Source organism: Nomascus leucogenys, chromosome 9 (assembly GCF_006542625.1).
Source record: "Nomascus leucogenys isolate Asia chromosome 9, Asia_NLE_v1, whole genome shotgun sequence".
NCBI lineage: Eukaryota > Metazoa > Chordata > Mammalia > Primates > Hylobatidae > Nomascus > Nomascus leucogenys.
This window is the reverse complement of record NC_044389.1, coordinates 80,767,233-80,785,393: the sequence shown is the minus strand read 5'-3', so window position 1 is coordinate 80,785,393 and position 18,161 is coordinate 80,767,233. Positions and strand designations below refer to the sequence as shown.

General features: G+C 35.5%; 1 protein-coding gene and 1 pseudogene across 8 annotated transcripts in view; both read right to left on the bottom strand.

The window, feature by feature from the left end:
* RAP1GDS1 (Rap1 GTPase-GDP dissociation stimulator 1) overlaps positions 1-18,161 on the bottom strand; it is a 176,907-nt gene that overhangs the window by 73,444 nt on the left and 85,302 nt on the right. The gene's annotated exons all lie outside the window — the stretch shown is intronic.
* On the bottom strand, positions 15,636-15,764 carry LOC115836853 (annotated as a pseudogene).

Below are 18,161 nucleotides of genomic sequence, written 5' to 3'. Positions count from 1 at the left end.
TAGACACAAACAGCAATACAAGACTTTGCTTTCAAAGAGTTTCTATTCCAATGAGGAAGACAGAGTAGTAAACAGAATAAAAGCCTCAATACAGCTGGGCGCAATGGCTCACACCTGTAATCCCAGCACTTTGGGAGGCTGGGGCAGGTGGATTACCTGAGGTCAGGAGCTCGAGACCAGCCTGGCCAACATGGCAAAACCCCATCTCTACTAAAAATACAAAAACTAGCCAGGTGTGTTGGCACACGCCTGTAGTCCCAGCTACTCGGGAGGCTGAGGCGGGAGAATCGCTTGAACCCAGGAGGTGGAGGTTGCAGTGAGCTGGGAGCAGAGATCATGCCACTGCACTCCTGCCATGGTGACAGAGCAAGACTCCATTAAAAAAAAAAAAGCTTTAATGCAATTTTTTACGGTGTGTTATAGAAGCACAGAGAAGAGAATATACCTCTTCTGGAGGAATGAATGGAGAGAAAAGGAGAAAGTGGGTTTACATAAAACTGCACAGGAATAAAAAGGAATAAAATGTTCATAATAAACATGAATACATTCACCTAATATCTATAATGAATCCACAATAGGTAGATTTACATGGTAACATTAACATGTTTTCTCTAGTTCACTTGTAATCTAAGTTAAATCCCATTTAATAGGAGTAAAATTTCCTTATTTTAAATACTGATTAATGAAATGTATTACATAGTCAGTTTCATCAATATATCTCAAAATCTGCAACTAAATTAGCATTCTCTCCCTCCTTTATCACTTTTCTGAATGCTTACTATGTTTCATACATTGAACTAGGTCCTGAGAATACAAAGACAGATAATTCACAGTTTTACTTGGGTAAGGGGAAAAAGAGGGAAGTGTGAGGGAAAACATATAATTTAAGCAGCAAACAAAATTAAGTGTTCAGAGTAAAATGGAAGCACAAATAAGGAAATTACTTTTACCTGGAGGAGTCAGAGATTCATAGCCATGTTTTCCAGAATGTCTTTCAAGCCCTTACTGCAATTTAATATGTATATAAAAAGAAATAAAAATTGTGTACCTTTTTGTTTAGATTCTAATTGGATTCCCTTCCTTATTGGCTCTATTGAGGAAAAATGTACATAAAATAAACTACATAGATTTAAAGTGTGTTTAACTGATGAGTGCTGACAGCTCTACATACCTCAGGAACCATCACCACAATCAACATACTGAGCATTTTCATCACAACCAAAAGAATCTTCAAGTCCTTTTGTAAGCCATCTTTCACTCCACCTCTGGTCCCAGGTAACCACTGTTTTCTGTCAGTATAGATTAGTTTGCATTTTACAGAAATGGCTTCATGCAGTAGGTATTCTTTTATGTGTCTATTTTCACTCAATCTAATGATTTTGAGATTCATCCATGTCATCATGTATATAAGTATTTTTTCATTGCTAAATAGTATTCCATTGTTTGGATATACCACTATATCTTTTATCCACTCAAATATACTGATTGACATTGGGTTGTTTCTAGTTTTAGGCTACTGTGAATAATGCTGCATTGAACATTCATGCATAAGTCTTTGGGCAAGCATCTAGGAATAAAACAGCTAGATCATATTATAGGTGTGTATTTGTGAGTATATGGTTATTAAGCATTAAAAGAATGATGTGCCACTGAAACATTATATTTAAGAAGTTTTCATATACTGTATGATATGGTCTGGCTGTGTCCCCACCCAAATCTCATCTTGAATTATAGCTCCCACAATCCCCACATGTCACGGGAGGGACTCAGTTGGAGGTAACTGAATCATAGGGGATTGTTTTTCCTGTGCTGTTCTTGTGACAGTGAATAAGTCTCATGAGATCAGATGGTTTTATAAAGGGCAGTTCCCCTGCACAAGCTCTCTTGCCTGCCACCATGTAAGCCTTTACTCCTCCTTCACCTTTCACCGTGATTGTGAGACCTTCCCAGTCATGTGAAACTGTGAGTCTATTAAACTTCTTTTTCTTTATAAATTACCCAGACTTGGGTATGTCTTGATTAGCATGTGAAACAGACCAATACATTGTAAAAATGAAAAATTCTTAAAAGAATGAATGTTTTCCTGAGTGTATAAGAGGACTTCAGTACATGCATATCAAACTGAAGTGGAACTTTAGCTGATTTATATAGGTACACATAGGGCTTCTCCTTCTCTGAAATCAACAGAGCTACAGAAAAGAATAAGCCCCATTCTATGAAACAAATTTTAAATGTATAACTTTTCTAATTAATTTAACAATAACATAATCATACAAATCATAAAATGATGAAAAAAGTTCAAGGCTTAAGGAAATAAGGATTGTTAAATATAGATCTTCATGTAAAAATAATGCAATTGATCTCACTCATAAAAAATTAAATATTTTACCTGGAAGCTTGGTTGTTAGTCAATTTTAACATAAAGTCACCTTTAAGAAAACTGCTCATCATTCTCATTTATTTATGACTTCCTGAAATATATACCAACTCGAAACAAATAATCTGGCATATCTCCATTCCTTTCTCTTTTTATTATAAAGCAGTGCATAATATGGATCTCAGTTAACCAAGATGAGGTGATACATACAGTATTAGTTTGTTTTCATGCTGCTGATAAAGACATACACAAGACTAGGCAATTTACAAAAGGAAGAGGTTTAATTGGTCTTATAGCTCCACATGGCAGGGGAAGTCTCACAATCATGGCAGAAGGCAAGGAGGAGCAAGTCACATCTTACATGGATGGCAGCAGGCAAAGAAAGCTTGTGCAGGAAAACTCCCCCTTACAGTAACTATCAGATCTCATGAAACTTACTATCATGAGAACAGCACAGGAAAGATCTGCCCCCATGATTCAATTACCTCCCACTGGGTCCCTCCCACAACACATGGGAATTAAAAATGAGATTTGGGTGGGGACACAGCCAAATCATATCATTCCACCCGTGGCCCCTCCCAAATCTCATGTCCTCACATTTCAAAACCATTCATCCCTTCCCAACATTCCCCCAAATTCTTATTTCAGCATTAACTCTAAAGTCCACAGTCCAAAGTCTCATGTGAGACAAAGCAAATCCCTTCTGCCTATGAACCTGTAAAATCAAAAGCAAGTTAGTTACTTCCTAGATACAATGAGGCTATAGGCATTGGATAAATACAGCCATTCCAAATGGGAGACATTGGCCAAAACAAAGGAGCTACAGGCTGCATGCAAGTCTGAAATCCAGCAGGGCAGTCAAATCTTAAAGCTTCAAAATGATCTCTTTTGACTCCATGTCTCACATCCAAGTCACGCTGATGCAACAGGTGAGTTCCCACGGTCTTGGGAAGCTCTGCCCTCTTGTTTGCAGGGTATAGCCCCCATCCTGGTTGCTTTCATGGGCTGGCATTGAGTGTCTGTGGCTTTCCCAGGTGCATGGTGCAAGTTGTTGATGGATCTACCATTCTGGGGTCTGGAGGATGGTGGCCCTCTTCTCACAGCTCCATTACGTGATGCCCCAGTAGAGACTCTGTGTGGGGGTCCAACCCCACATTTCCCTTCTGCACTGCCTTAGCAGAGGTTCTCCATGAGGGTCCAACCCCTGAAGCAAACTTCTGCCTGGCCAACCAGGTGTTTCCATACATTTCCTGCAACGTAGGTGGAGGTTCCCAAATTCAATTCTTGACTTCTGTGCACTCGCAGGATCAACACCACACAGAAGCTGCCAAGGCCTGGGGCTTCCACCCTCCGAAGCCACAGCCTGAGCTGTACCTTGGCCCCTGCTCGCCATGGCTGGAGTGGCTGGAAGGCAGAGTACCAAGTCCCTAGGCTGCACAGAGCAGGTAGGCCCTAGGCTCGGCCCACAAAACCATCTTTTCTTCCTAGGCCTCCAGGCCTGTGATGGGAGGGGCTGCTGTGAAGACCTCTGACATGCCCTGGAGACGTTTTCTCCACTGTCTTGGGGATTAACATTTTGTTCCTCCTTACTTACAAAGATTTCTGCAGCTGGCTTGAAATTCTCCTCAGAAAAATGGAATTTTCTTTTCTGTCACATAGGCTGCATATTTCCAAACTTTTATGCTCTGTTTTCCTTTTAAAACTGAATGCTTTTAATAGCACCCAAGTCACCTCTTGAATGCTTTGCTGCTTAGAAATTTCTTCTGCCAGATACCTGAAATCATCTCTCTCAAGTTCAAAGTTCCACAAATCTCTAGGGTAGGGGCAAAATGCTGCCAGTCTCTTTGCTAAAACATAACGAGAATCACCTTTGCTCCAGTTTCCAACAAGTTTTTCATTTGTATCTGAGACCACCTCAGCCTGCACTTTATTGTCCATATCACTATCAGCATTTTGGGCAAAGCCATTCAAGCCTGTAGGGGTCTAAACTTGCCTACATTTTCCTGTCTTCTTCTGAGCCCTCCAAACTGCTCCAACCTCTGTCTGTTATCCAGTTCCAAAGTTGCTTCCACATTTTCAGGTATCTTTTCAGCAGCACCCCACTCCTGGTACCAATTTACCGTATTAGTTTGTTTTCACGCTGCTGATAAAGACATACCCAAGACTGGACAATTTACAAAAGAAAAAGGTGTAATTGGACTTAAAGTTCCACATGGTTGGGGAGGCCTCACAATCATGGCTTCAAAGGCACGGAGAAGCAAGTCATGTCTTACATGGATGGCAGCAGGCAAAGAGAGCTTGTGCACGAAAACTCCCCCTTATAATAACCATCAGATCTCATGAGACTTACTTACTATCACAAGAAGAGCATGGGAAAGACCTGCCCCCATGATTCGATTACCTCCCACTGGGTCCCTCCCACAATACGTGGGAATTCAAGATGAGATTTGGGTGAGGATGTAGCCAAACCATATCACATATACATTGAATACTTATTAACTGACCCATATTATGTTGAAAAGAGAGTGAGAGAAAGAGAACCACCACTTGTATTTACTTCAAATGACAAACATTCTGAGTAAAGAATCTGTTCATTTCTGTCCTATTACTTGCTTCTTACTGTTTATGTTAAGGTTTCTCAGATCACTAAAGACTTCTTTTTTGCTGCTCATGGACATGATAATATGGTTTTGCCACTTTCATCCCCATTTTATTTCACTTAAAACACAGAATTAGAAAATATTTTGTTAGAGAGCTACTAAACTGAAAAGCTTACTTTGCTATGCCAATAAATTAGAGATATTTAAAAGGGTATATTAACAATCAGTAAAAAACGAACAAAAGTGGTAAAAAGTAACATTTTAAAAAATGTTAGATGTGTATAAATTCCTCATATCACTATTGCAGGAAAGAGTGAATTTATTCAGAACAATTAGAAGGACAGTATTATTTTATTTTTTTTGAGACAGGGTCTTGCTCTGTTGCCTATGCTGGAATGCAGTGGCACAATCTCCACTCACTGCAGCCTCGACCTCCCAGGCTCAAGCGATCCTCCCACATCAGCCTCCCAAGTAGCAGGGTCTATAGGTGCATGCCACCACAACAGACCAATTATTGTACTTTTTTGTAGAGAGGGGATAGGGGGTCCTGCCATGTTGCCGAGGCTGGTTTCAAACTCCTGAACTCAAACGATCTGCTCACTTCAGCCTCCCAAAGTGCTGGGATTACAGGTGTGAGCCATGATGCCTGGCTCAATTTTAATTTTTCTTTATACACCTGTGTGTAAAGAAAACAATACAAAGCAATAGATATTTGTCTGCAAACTTGAAGAACATACCTGTATTTGTCTAGCTGGTTTACTGGGAAGAGTAAAACTCTCAAATTTTTAATTGGGTTTCCTTAGGTATTACTAAGAATTCAATCAAATCTGAACATCCCTTATTCCCAATGAGTTTAAAAGGGAAGTCAGTATTTCACACACTTCTCTACAGAGAAAATGTCAAGAATAAATCAAATATAATAAAGCATGTTTATTCACATACTTTTTTTTCTTTTTTTGAGACAGGGTCTTATTGCTCTGTCACCCAGGCTGGAATGCAGTGGCCTGATCAGAGTTCACTGCAGCCTTGACTTTCTGGGCTCAAGTCTCAGTCTCTGGAGTAGCTGGGACTACAGGTGTGTGCCACCACGCCAGGCTAATTCTTTTACTTTTTTGTAGAGATGGGATCTCCCTATGTTGCTCTGGTGGGTCTCGAACTCCTGGCTTCCAGTGATCCTCCAGCCTTAGCCTCCCCAAAATGCTGGGATTACAGGCGTGAGCCACCGCACCCAGCCCTCACATCACACTTTTTTTTTTTTTTAAATAAAGCTTTTATACTTGGAAAAATGTAAAAAGTTTTTCCTCCATCACTTGGTTCTACTCTATGTTCTTTCAATTGGGTAAATTTTATTTTTGTGTTCTTTAAACAAATTAAACAAAATGTTGGCTTAAGAACAGCTTTTAGTAAAATCATTAAAACATATTCCAAAACCTGCATGCTCAGAATTATTCACACTGAAGCATAAATGTATTTAATGACAGTGCATTTATGTATTTGACAGTGATAACTTCCTCAGATATATTTACAGAAACAATGAACCTGAGATCTGGTTTTTAGATCAACACTATCACCAATTTAGCTGTTGATTCTGATAAGTCACTTGAATTTTCAGGTCTCAGTTTTTTTATCTGTAAAACTTGGCAGGGGTGGCTGAGATGACTTTTAAATTCCCTCCTACGTAAAAAACTATGACTTCAAGGTAGCTTTATTCACTCAAGCTTTCTAATTTCTCTTGGTTCCCTTAATCTACATATTCCATCTAAGAAAGAGTTAACAACATTTTGCTAAATGCAGAAGATTATTTTAACTTTTTGAATATTTATTCCCCAAATGTAAAAGAATATAATGATATAGAAATTGCCTATGTGCCATTTCTTCCTGTGTCTCTATGAAGAATCTCAGACTTAATAATGCCCGCAGCAAACAAAATAAAAACAAGCAGCAATGATGGAAAAACCCAGAAACAAAAAACAACCTCTGTTCTTTCCTACATCAGCAAATTGCCCCATCTTCTGTCCAGGTACTCAAGTTCTAGAAATCACTCTTGATTTCTCCCTTTCTCACATTCCCAATCCAATCCATCACTCCAAATACTTTCTAACTTCCTGCTCCTTCCACACTACCATAACTTAATCTAAGTTACTATTATGTTGTGACTGGACAATCACAAAAGTCTTTCAATTAGTCTCAATGCTTCCCTTCTTAACTCTTAATTTCCATGCTTCTCAACTCCTTTTCCATGCAGCTCCAAGAGTGATGTTTTTAAAATCCAAATCAGATCATGTCACTTCTTCAACAACTTCTCACTACTTCAAGATGATTCATGAGGCTTTCTATCATCAACACTTTTGTTTGTTTCTTGAACTTTATCACACAATATTCCCTGTTCACAGTATCTCACATACCCTGGTTTCCTTTCTGAATTTCTAGCAAATCCCTTGCCCTCTCAGGGCTTTACAATTACTACAGTTTTTTGTTTTTTGTTTTTTGTTTTGATACAGGGTCTCACTGTTATCTAGGCTGGAGTGCAGTGGTGTGATGGCTCACTGCAGCCTAGAACTCCTGGGCTCAAGTGATCCTCCCACCTCAGCCTCCAGAGTAGCTGGGATTACAGACACGTGCCACCATAATGGCTCATTTTTTATTTAGTAGAGACAGAGTCCTGCTGTGTTGCCCAGGCTGGTCTCAAACTCCTGGCCTCAAGCAGCCCTTGAGCCTTGGCATCCCAAAGTTCTGGGATTACAGATGTGAGCCACCACACCTAGCTCAATTACTATACTTCTATAAGGAATATTCTTCCTCTTCTCTTAGCTGGCTCATTCTCATTTTCCAGACCTCAGCTTAAATAACATCCACAGAGAGAACTTTCTTCACCCTCAAATACACTCCATTATTATATATCACCTCCTTTATTCCCTTGATGTCAATCATCACAATCTATAAATATCTTTTCTGTAGTATTTACTTGTTTATTATCTACCTCCTCCTGTGAAAGCATCACAAGGATAGAGACTTCTTGCTCATTCTTACCCATATACCCCATCACAGGCAGTGCCCCCTAAACATAGTTGGTTCAATCAGTATTTGTGGATTTAACTGTAGTATGCATACACCAAAGAATACAAAGACATAGAGTGAGAATTTCCTGGCATTTACTCATTATTTCGTATCTTCTCAGTACATACATTTTGTAAGTAAAATCATTACTATAAAAATGTGTGACCTATATCCTCAAAGGGAGAGAACAATAATTTGTGGTGTTAAAAAGGAAGTTTTCACACTCAAAGAGATTAGAAGCCAGTGATGTAAATCATGAGCAGCAATGTATTTTTCTAAGTCTAAAATACTGGCCATTCTGATCTGCATGATTATGAAGGCTTTTTTTCCATTCCTATTAAATATACTGCTTTTAATTTTGTCAAGTTCTATTTTAATTTCCTGGAGCAGGGAAATGGTAATAGACATACCTACATTGTGTTTGTTGTTGTCTGTTTTCAGACAAGGTCTTGCTCTGTCACCCAGGCTGGAGTGTGGTAGCACAATCATGTCTCCCTGCAGCCTTGAATTCCCAGGCTCGTGTCATCCTACCTCAGCCTCCTGAGCAGCAGGACTACAGAAGTGCTCCACCATGCACAGCTAAATTTATTTTTTGTAGAGATGCGATCTTGCTATGTTGCCCAGGCTAATCTTGCACTCCTGGGCTCAAGTGATCCTCTCACCTCAGCCTCTGAAAATGTTAGGATCATAGCTGTGAGCCATCACATCCAGACCCTACAGTGTTTTTCAAGATAAAGTTTAAATGTATTTATGAAGTCTACTAGGAAAGAAAATTAAATTCTAATGCTTACATTTCCCCCTATAATTTTGCCAACAGTGAATTTCTATTATGTACCTTAGACATAATCGAATGTTTTCAGCATTCAAATAAAAAAGCTCATGAATATCGTTTCTAAAACTCAAAATGCAATTTATTCACCTTCCAGATTCAGGAAAAATCCCTGAAAGACTAGATATAAAAGCAAAAGCTGTAACATATTACATAAGTAAAATTACAAAAATGAGTCATGAAGAAAAAGCCACCATGACTGTTAAGTGCACACATATCAAAAGAGAAATGCAATTTGCAATTTTGTGACATTATATTCAGGTTTAAAAATCTGCATTTAGGTGGGAAAATTTCAAGGTGTATATACATTTACATTTGTAATGCCAGATCAGGAAAAGTAAATGAATTAAATCTTTCATTTCCCAAAGCACTAGTACCAAGGACACAGCATAAAATGAGGTTATGGCCCAGCATTTGATGGACACAGTTTTTGGTGTGCCTGCTGTTACTAGTATTAATTTCTGTAGTGCAATAGATTTCTCACATTAGTTAAAATTGTTCAATAATTCTACTTTTTCAAAAACTCTTTATCTAATAAAAGATCCATAAATGGCAATACATTTCCTAAAGAAATTACTAAAGCTTTCTTTACTCCCTATATTTTTATATTTCTGTATCATTTTATTAGCAAAAGACTGAGTATCTTTAGTTTATAAACAAATTATAAAGTCATTTAACTCAAGTATTTCCATAAAAGTTACCTAAAGTGACTTTTACATAGCATTTAGATAATAATGTATGTAATTTATTGTTTCAATTTATTACTCCAATTGTTCAAGATCAAAAGGTTTTATAAATATTTTAAATATAAAAGGTGTTTTTGTACCAAACTATTTCATACTTAAATTATGCTAGACTATATATATATATGTGTGTCTGTGTGTGTGTGTGTGTGTGTGCAAATGTATATATACAGTTCAGATTAAATGAACTGATGATAGCATAGTTTCTCAAAGGGTAAAAACATTTTACTCAGCAGGAAAAATGTAAATTACTCACTTTTTTTTTGAGACAGAGTCTCACTCCGTCACCTAGGCTGGAGTACAGTGCTGTGATCTTAAATGACTGCCTCCTGGGTTCAAGCAATTATCATGCCCCAGCCTCCCAAAGCTGGAATTACAGGTATATGCCACCACGCCTGGCTAGTTTTGTTTTGTTTTGTTTTCTTTTTAAAAAGTAGAGATGGGGTTTCACCATGTTGACCGACTGGTCTTGAACTCCTGACCTCAAGTGATCCATCTGCCTCGGGCTCCCAAAATGATAGGATTACAAGCGTGAGCCACTATGCCTTGCCCTGAATTATTCACTTTTACGTAGCATTTATTTTTCGTATTTCCTCACCACCAAGGAAAATGCACCCTACTTGTAGCAAGGAAGAGGCTGATTAAAAGTTGAGAAAGTTCTCAGTATTTAAACTTGGTTATGAATAAGAAAATTTTTAAAATGTAAACAAAACCCTATTAAAAAGAGCAGAGGATAGTATGTGTTGATAGGGTTTCAATAAGCAGACTGGAAATCTTATGTTTCACATATCTAAACTTTGACTTTAACAGGTGAAATGAGAGTGGTAAAGGTAAGGGGAAAAAACAGATTCAGACAAAAAATGTTTTTAAACCCCCAACCAGGCCTCTATAATTAGACATTTCCCACCCTACCTAAGTCCTGTTAATGAGGAAGGGAAAATTCTAAAGCCATTCAGACTTCTGACTTAGAGAATGGGGGTGGGGTGGAGGGGGGAGGCAACGATATATGACTTCTTACTGAACCCAAGAAAAATCATCTAATATTTTTGCCACGTGCAATACTCTCTCACAGGTTGCCTCTACTTTCGTATCTATAAAATTAAGAACAATTACTCAGAAATTACTATTTCATGTCTTCCCTAAGACATTAGCTTTTTATAACATAGTATTTGGAAAGTAATCAAGCATGGGGAAAAAAAGCAGTAATATGTGTTCTTTGTCCTACAATTTTAAGGTAAACTTGATAGAATCTTGGATTTCCAAATACCATTTAATAAAAGAGGGATTTAAGGCCGGGCGCGGTGGCTCACGCCTGTAATCCCAGCACTTTGGGAGGCCGAGACGGGCAAATCACGAGGTCAGGAGATCGAGACCATCCTGGCTAACACGGTGAAACCCCGTCTCTACTAAAAATACAAAAAATTAGCCGGGCGCAGTGGCGGGCGCCTGTAGTTCCAGCTACTCGGGAGGCTGAGGCAGGAGAATGGTGTGAACCCAGGAGGTGGAGCTTGCGGTGAGCCGAGGTCGCGCCACTGCACTCTAGCCTGGGCGACAGAGCGAGACTCCGTCTCAAAGAAATAAAAAAAAATAAAAAATAAAAAAATAAAAAAATAGGGATTTAAATTTAATACCAAGTACAAAAATGGAAAGATCATAATTTCTCAAAGTGTACACTAACTGAAGAGATAGAGTACTTTACATTGCTTAAATAAACCTCGTGCAGTGCTATGCAAGAACCAGCCAAACTGATAATAAACAATCTGAGTACTGTCTCTCACTTCACATTATAATTTCGTTCTCTCTGCCACAGTCACTATTTACCACACCACACCTGGCCTCCTGTAATGGCTTCCTGGTATCTCTGCCTCACATTTCTCTCTGTCCATTCCAGTTAGACTGTATGATGCTACAAAACTGAAAATATCAATTTCTTCAAGTTACTTTCAGAGGCTCCTTCCTGTCCACATATCAAAGTCAAAATAATTCCTTAGCCTACAGACATTTTAAGTGCACACTATACATTAATGGATGCACAATCAAGATCTCTACCATAACATACCTATATTACTATTTGGCTATTTTAAAAAATCATATCTTCATGATTTACATGTCCCACAGCCCCAATTCTGAACTCTCCCTCAAAACCACAAACTTCCTACCATCATTTTGGTGTTGACTTTTATTAACAGATGAGCTTGACATCTGCCTTACTGGGAAGATAAAACTATACCCAGAAATACACTTTTGAGTGCCCTCTTTACTACTTAAAAGTTTTTTTTTATACTTTCATTTATCTTCTGTCTTTCTCTATAGCAGAAATGTCCTTTCTCATTTTAATACCAACCTGTTTACTTGAGTTCATAATTTCACTTTTTTTGGTCTATAATATTTCCCTATCAGTTATTCCCTTTCTAGGAAATTTACTCTGCTTTTGTCCCTAGGTCCTAACCCAACAAATATGAATTCCCACTCCTTAAATCTTATTTTAGGGCTGTTAGGTTTTTGTTGATTTTTTTCTATAAAAGTCCAATTTGGAGGGAGAAAGAATTACAGGCAATTTTGTCTTTCACATTAATTGCACAAACTCATGAAAATTACTGCTGTGAGCTACGCTTTAAAATTTTATGTGTATGCCTGCTGCCCCCACCTCCCACCTCAGGTACTGCTGAAACAACAAGGTCATTTCCCATAGAGAAGAGAATATATATGCTTTCGGGATAGGTGAGGTTTTAAAACTTTATATTTAGAAGTAATTAGAGGCTCACAAGAAGTTATTTTAAAAAAAAAAAAAAAAAGCACAGAAAGGTCTCACGTGCCCTTTATCCAGCTTCCTCCAATGGTAACATTGCATAACTCTACTACACAATAGCATAACCAGGACACTGACATTGGTACAATGTCAGACCTTATTCATATTTCATCAGTTTTTACATGCATTAGTGTACGTGTATGGGCATGTATGGTTCTAAGCAATTCTAACATATGTACAGATTTGTGTACCACAACTAAAGTGGTATTTTAAAATACTCACTTTCATGCTAGTCAGGTTTCCATCAAACTGATAATGGGCTCAAAAATCAGAGATAAACATGGTTTTTGGTCTCAAGAAATAGAACTTGGATATATCACACAACATAGAGAAAAGGATAAAGTACAATGAATGGAAACCAGAATTGTATTCTGGTTTTAAACTAAATTAGGAAATATATTCAAGTCAAAACTTTTTCAAATTTTTAAACTGAATCCTTTAAGCAAAAAACAACATACTCGGGATATACTACTCAAATAAAACTACCTTCTGTAAAGTCCTATTATTTCCCAGATTCTGTTGAAGATTAGTACAAGAAACAATCACATGGAAAACATCTGGGCAACTTTTGTAGAACAGTCACTAGGTACACTATAATGCCAGTAAATATCCTTACATATTGTAACTAGGTATGTGCACAGAATCATCTAGGGAATTAATGACATCCTGATAAGTCCCTCCTACTATTTTGTCTCAAAAGTTTTTTGTTTGATTAAAGAACTAAAATATTCCTTTTTATCATAAAATAAAAATTACAAGGCATATCAAGTTGTTTTTTCACATAGGCTGCCAAGAAGCTCAAGTGAAATCAGTGCTTATACACAATTAAGCATATTATTCTTGCTTCCCACCGGATTTATCTTTGCCTCTCTTTATATGGCTTCTGGCTTTTGTATCTTTATGGAAATATCTTTTGTATGTTACTGTATGTATTACATTGAGTCACACACACTTTTTATATAAACATACTTAATCCACACAAGCTTACCTTACCAAGGAGGAAACTAAAATCAGAAAAACTAAATGACAAGTTAGTGAATGGTAGAGCTGGAAATCACATTCATTTGCAATATCCACTTTCTAGGCGTTATATTAAAATTTTATACATTTATAATTATATTAATTTGTAAACAAATTCTTTTCTAAGCAATGTACTATTTGGTTAATTTCTTAAAAAACAGCTACAGTTAATATTCTTATTTATTTTCATTCTGATAAAAAAACATATTTAGTGTGTGCTCTGTAATTGTCCTCAAGTTGTGTTCCTTTGTTCATTTTATTTTCTCTACCATTTAAAAAGCTCTTTAATGGCACACGCTTGTTTTTAGAGCTTATGATAGTGTTACAAAACAATATCTACTTCAATCTATATTTAGAATGTCTTTATAGTGGAATGCTTTCATGTGATAATAGTCATGACTACTATCTCTAAAAGTAGCAGTAACATATTGTTGTTTATTCTTATACACGACGTACTTTAATAATAAACTCATAAAATACAACAGATTGATGAAAACTGAAGAATCTTATTTTTACGCTACTTATTGACTGATAATTCTATTTTATTCTAAAACTGAATAACACAGAAAATAGGGTAAATACAAAGACTTGCATGAGACTTTAATAACATATCTAATATAACTCATCAAATAACCTAATTGATATCACTGAAATAAACATTTATTTTAAATGCTGGATATAAATAGTTCCCTTTTGAATATAACTGTTGCAAATATATTTTGATTACTTTGGCGATTTCAAAGTATGTCTGTATCATATTAATATATACTTTTCTGATCAACTTACATGATAAAATATTGTACATTATTGGTAACTATTTTTCAGTATTTGCAGTAAGAACTATGATTCCTTCTACACTATTTTTATATAAAGAATTTTTACATAAAAATAAAGCCTTTATATTAAAATAGTGTAGCACAAGAATCGCTAATATACAAACGGATACATGCATATGTTTCAGCATCCTTCCCATTTATACTTGATGTCAATGAATAAACAATATTTCACTTCATAAACACTGGCTTTGGCAAGCCTGATTACTACCTCATTTTAATATTTACTCATCAGTGAGGAAGAATACAACTTTTTATCTCATGTATGATAGCATATCATATAAGCTTAAGTATACATATCTTTCCAATAATAGTACCAGTTATATAATAAGCATTCATTTTATTTCTATAAAGAGGTATATTTGTTTAATTTTAAGACATTTTTATTTGATTTGTACATTATTCTTCCTCGGTGTATAAAAAGGCACAAATATTTAATTTCATGTAATCATTTTCTTCTAGCCTCTACTAATATCTTTTAACCAGCAGATCAAGAAACAATTATTTCCTGACCTCAAGCAGTAATATCCACAAACAGAACACTAGTCTCAAATCACCAATTTATCCCCGGGAATTATAAATACAGGATGGGAATTTAACATAAAGCTTTTTAAAACTATAAGGCCATTTAAGTACATCAGCAATTTAAAATGTGTACAGTTATATAAACAAATCAATAAAATGAGGAATGCCACAAAGACAGCTATATAAGAACATAATCCTCTTTTTTATAACACCTTTGAAATGGAAGTGTAAATAGGCCAAAGGCATGCATTTCTGAAATATGATACTACTGCGCTTTAAAACCACATTCCCTGGTGTATCCCATCAAATGCACAATTTTGATTATTTCTTTCCAAATTGAAATACAACTTTCCTTTCTTCTCTGATCTGAAAGATGTCAAACTTCTCATAAAAAGAGTTATTTTGGCAAAGTTAAAGGGCAGAAGAATTTTAAAATATTGCTTATATCAGAAGTCTGTTTGTATACTTCGAAAGAGAAATCCATAAATGAAGTACCTTGCAGCTCTCTGGAAGAAAAAAGACCAAGCATTTTAAATGAAAAACGTTCCCAGCCAGTGAGTGATTCTTTCATCTCTATATGCAAGAAGGAGACTGCGATTCAAAAAGTTCATCAGCAACAAAGCTTTACTCCGTCCCATTTAGCGGTATGCCAGTCTGTTACCTCATGTTAGGATTATATAAGGCCATTTTCTTCCATTAGGAAAAGTTCCTAAAATGGGCACTGTCAAGGCTGGTAAAACTGAAATCTGACCTAGCTTTTCTCCAAAGATTTCCACGGATTTTATGGTAATTCTTTCTACAGTTGGAGCTCACCTCCTTTCAAATACACTATGCTAACTGAAATATGCTAGCAAATGCTTTACTTTTCATGTGTCAAAGTAAAAATCTATAGAACATATATGAATTTCTCAAATTTTTATCTCCAATAGTGAATTCTACACTTGATCTTAGCCAAAAGGCCGAGAAGTGATCCAATAGTGAATTCTTTATACTACTTTCTATTTACATCAACTTTACTATCTACTGTAAGCCTACTATCATCCTGAATAAACCTATGTTAAAAAAAATTATTCATTTGGAGTACATTAATAAAACGGAAATCAACTGATTAGCCCCATAAGTAAGTTTGATAAAACACAAATATATGAACTCTTTAAAACATACTTTATTTGAAAGAAAAAGATTCTTTGTATTGATCACAAGGCTATCATGTAGTTTTCTATACTCCTTTTAAAAATGAAGCATTACATTCCTGAGAGTGAAGAAGGTTGATGAATTAAAATAGAAGCCACTAAAAACTTGTTTAAAAAGGAAAAATTTCCAGTTGTCACAAAATAAAATGAGAAATGCATTTCAAGTAAATTCCCAAATCAACCACACAACATCACATTTACAAGGCTTTTATATTATTCTTGTAATTCAAGTATACACACTGTAATTGTCCTGCAATCATTCTAGAAAAATCACAAAGAAGTTCACAGAATCTAATTTTGAATAAAAGGGTAAGAAAGTATGCAGTCTATGGAAATTACATGCATATGAAAGCATGGCACAATAAATACATTTTCATCACATGATTTATAGTAAGTAATGAATCACTTCTTACATTTATTCACTTTTAAGACTTCGAACTTCATTTTCCTGAACTAAAGTTTAAAAGTGTAAAAATATGGCCTGTATTTACTATGCTTAATTAATCATTTAGCTATGACTTCCACTGAACTAAATGAGGATAAGTTGGTTATAAATATTTATAATAAAATGAAAAAAATTAACTTCATAACTTAAAGGATATCCATAGAACTTTATATTGTATATCCCATAAGATAAAGTAAATAGATATGATAAATACTATAATAATGGACTTCAGTTTCATCAAAAGAATAATCTTGTTAACTAGACATTTATTACCCTAACTTTAAGGTTCTTTAGAATACACAGGAAATAAAATTACTCTATGCCTATAAAAACCAAAGCAGTATGAGACAAAATATCACTGTGTGTATTTCTATTTTATTAATAGGAAAAACTCCAGGACAAAAGTTCTCAAAACAGGTAATATTCTCTATTTTCAAACAATGTATAATTCAAGAATAACTAAAATGAACAAAGTTTAAAGAATACTTTTGGTACCCTTAAATTCTAGTAACAAACACAGAAAAGTAAGAATAAAAACAGTAATAATCAGTACTCTCCAAGTACATGCTACTAATCTTTGACTATTACTCAGCTGAGGTCTAATATATATTGCTAAAATTAATCATATAAATATATAATAAACGATTCCGTCTTGAAAGTTGATATTATAAACTATGGTGCTTAATTAAAATCCTAAATATGAAAACACAAAATTATAAACATAAAGCAACAGAATTTTGTAAATAAAGCTAATACCCTATGATAAAAAGAACTGGAATGAAGGAGCAGATAAGCAGATTTACAGGCTATACTGGGGACTGAAAACTGAAGTTAAAATTCATATTAAGACATCTATGTCCTCAGATTCATTACTGATATTTCAATACTTACAGCTATTGTAGCTCCTATTTCAGAAAAAGTAAGAAAAGGAGAATAAATGAGGCTAGCTTTACCACTACTGCTATATATGAGTTATAACTGTAGTTTCAATCTTTTTTCCTACTTCTTTCTTATATCATAAATGAATATATTTATGTCCTTTCTTTCTGGCTTATATGCATAAATCACTTTTTGAAGGACTGCCTATTATAAAAGGGCCATATCTTTTGTGTTATAACAAAATACAACTCATCTGAGTTAAACACTCAATGGGGAAAATAAGCATTAAAAGTTATCCTAGTTATAGAAATAAAACTAAATTCCTAGGAGGCTTTACAGGTGAATGATAAAATACGTGTTTTGGCTCAGCAAATAAAACTCTAAGGCAAATCAGAATAAGCCTAGTTAAGTTAAATATACTTAAATTTTTTTTTCTGTATTTTGTTTATATGTAGAAAGGGGAAGTAGAAATTGTTAACACTGTTACAATATACCCATACCCCAGTTCTTGCTTTCTTTTTGCCTAGTGGAACAGTATATTATAGAATGTGGTGAGGATGACAACGATATAATGACAAATAGGAATGGAGTCAATGCAAATGCAATGGGCCAATCTAGCTTTTGAGAAGAGAATGGTTTTTATGATTGGTTTTACTGAACTGCAAGTAATTAAAAATGTATTTGGACAGACGCAGAAACTTTAAAAAACTGTGTCCATAAGCATTCCCATTCAGAGATAATATTTCAATGAAACCTAATTGAGAAGATGCACATATGTATTTTTTCTAAACTTAAAGCCCCAATTTCTTAGAAACTGACTTAATTTCCTCTGAAAATATCATTTGTGATAA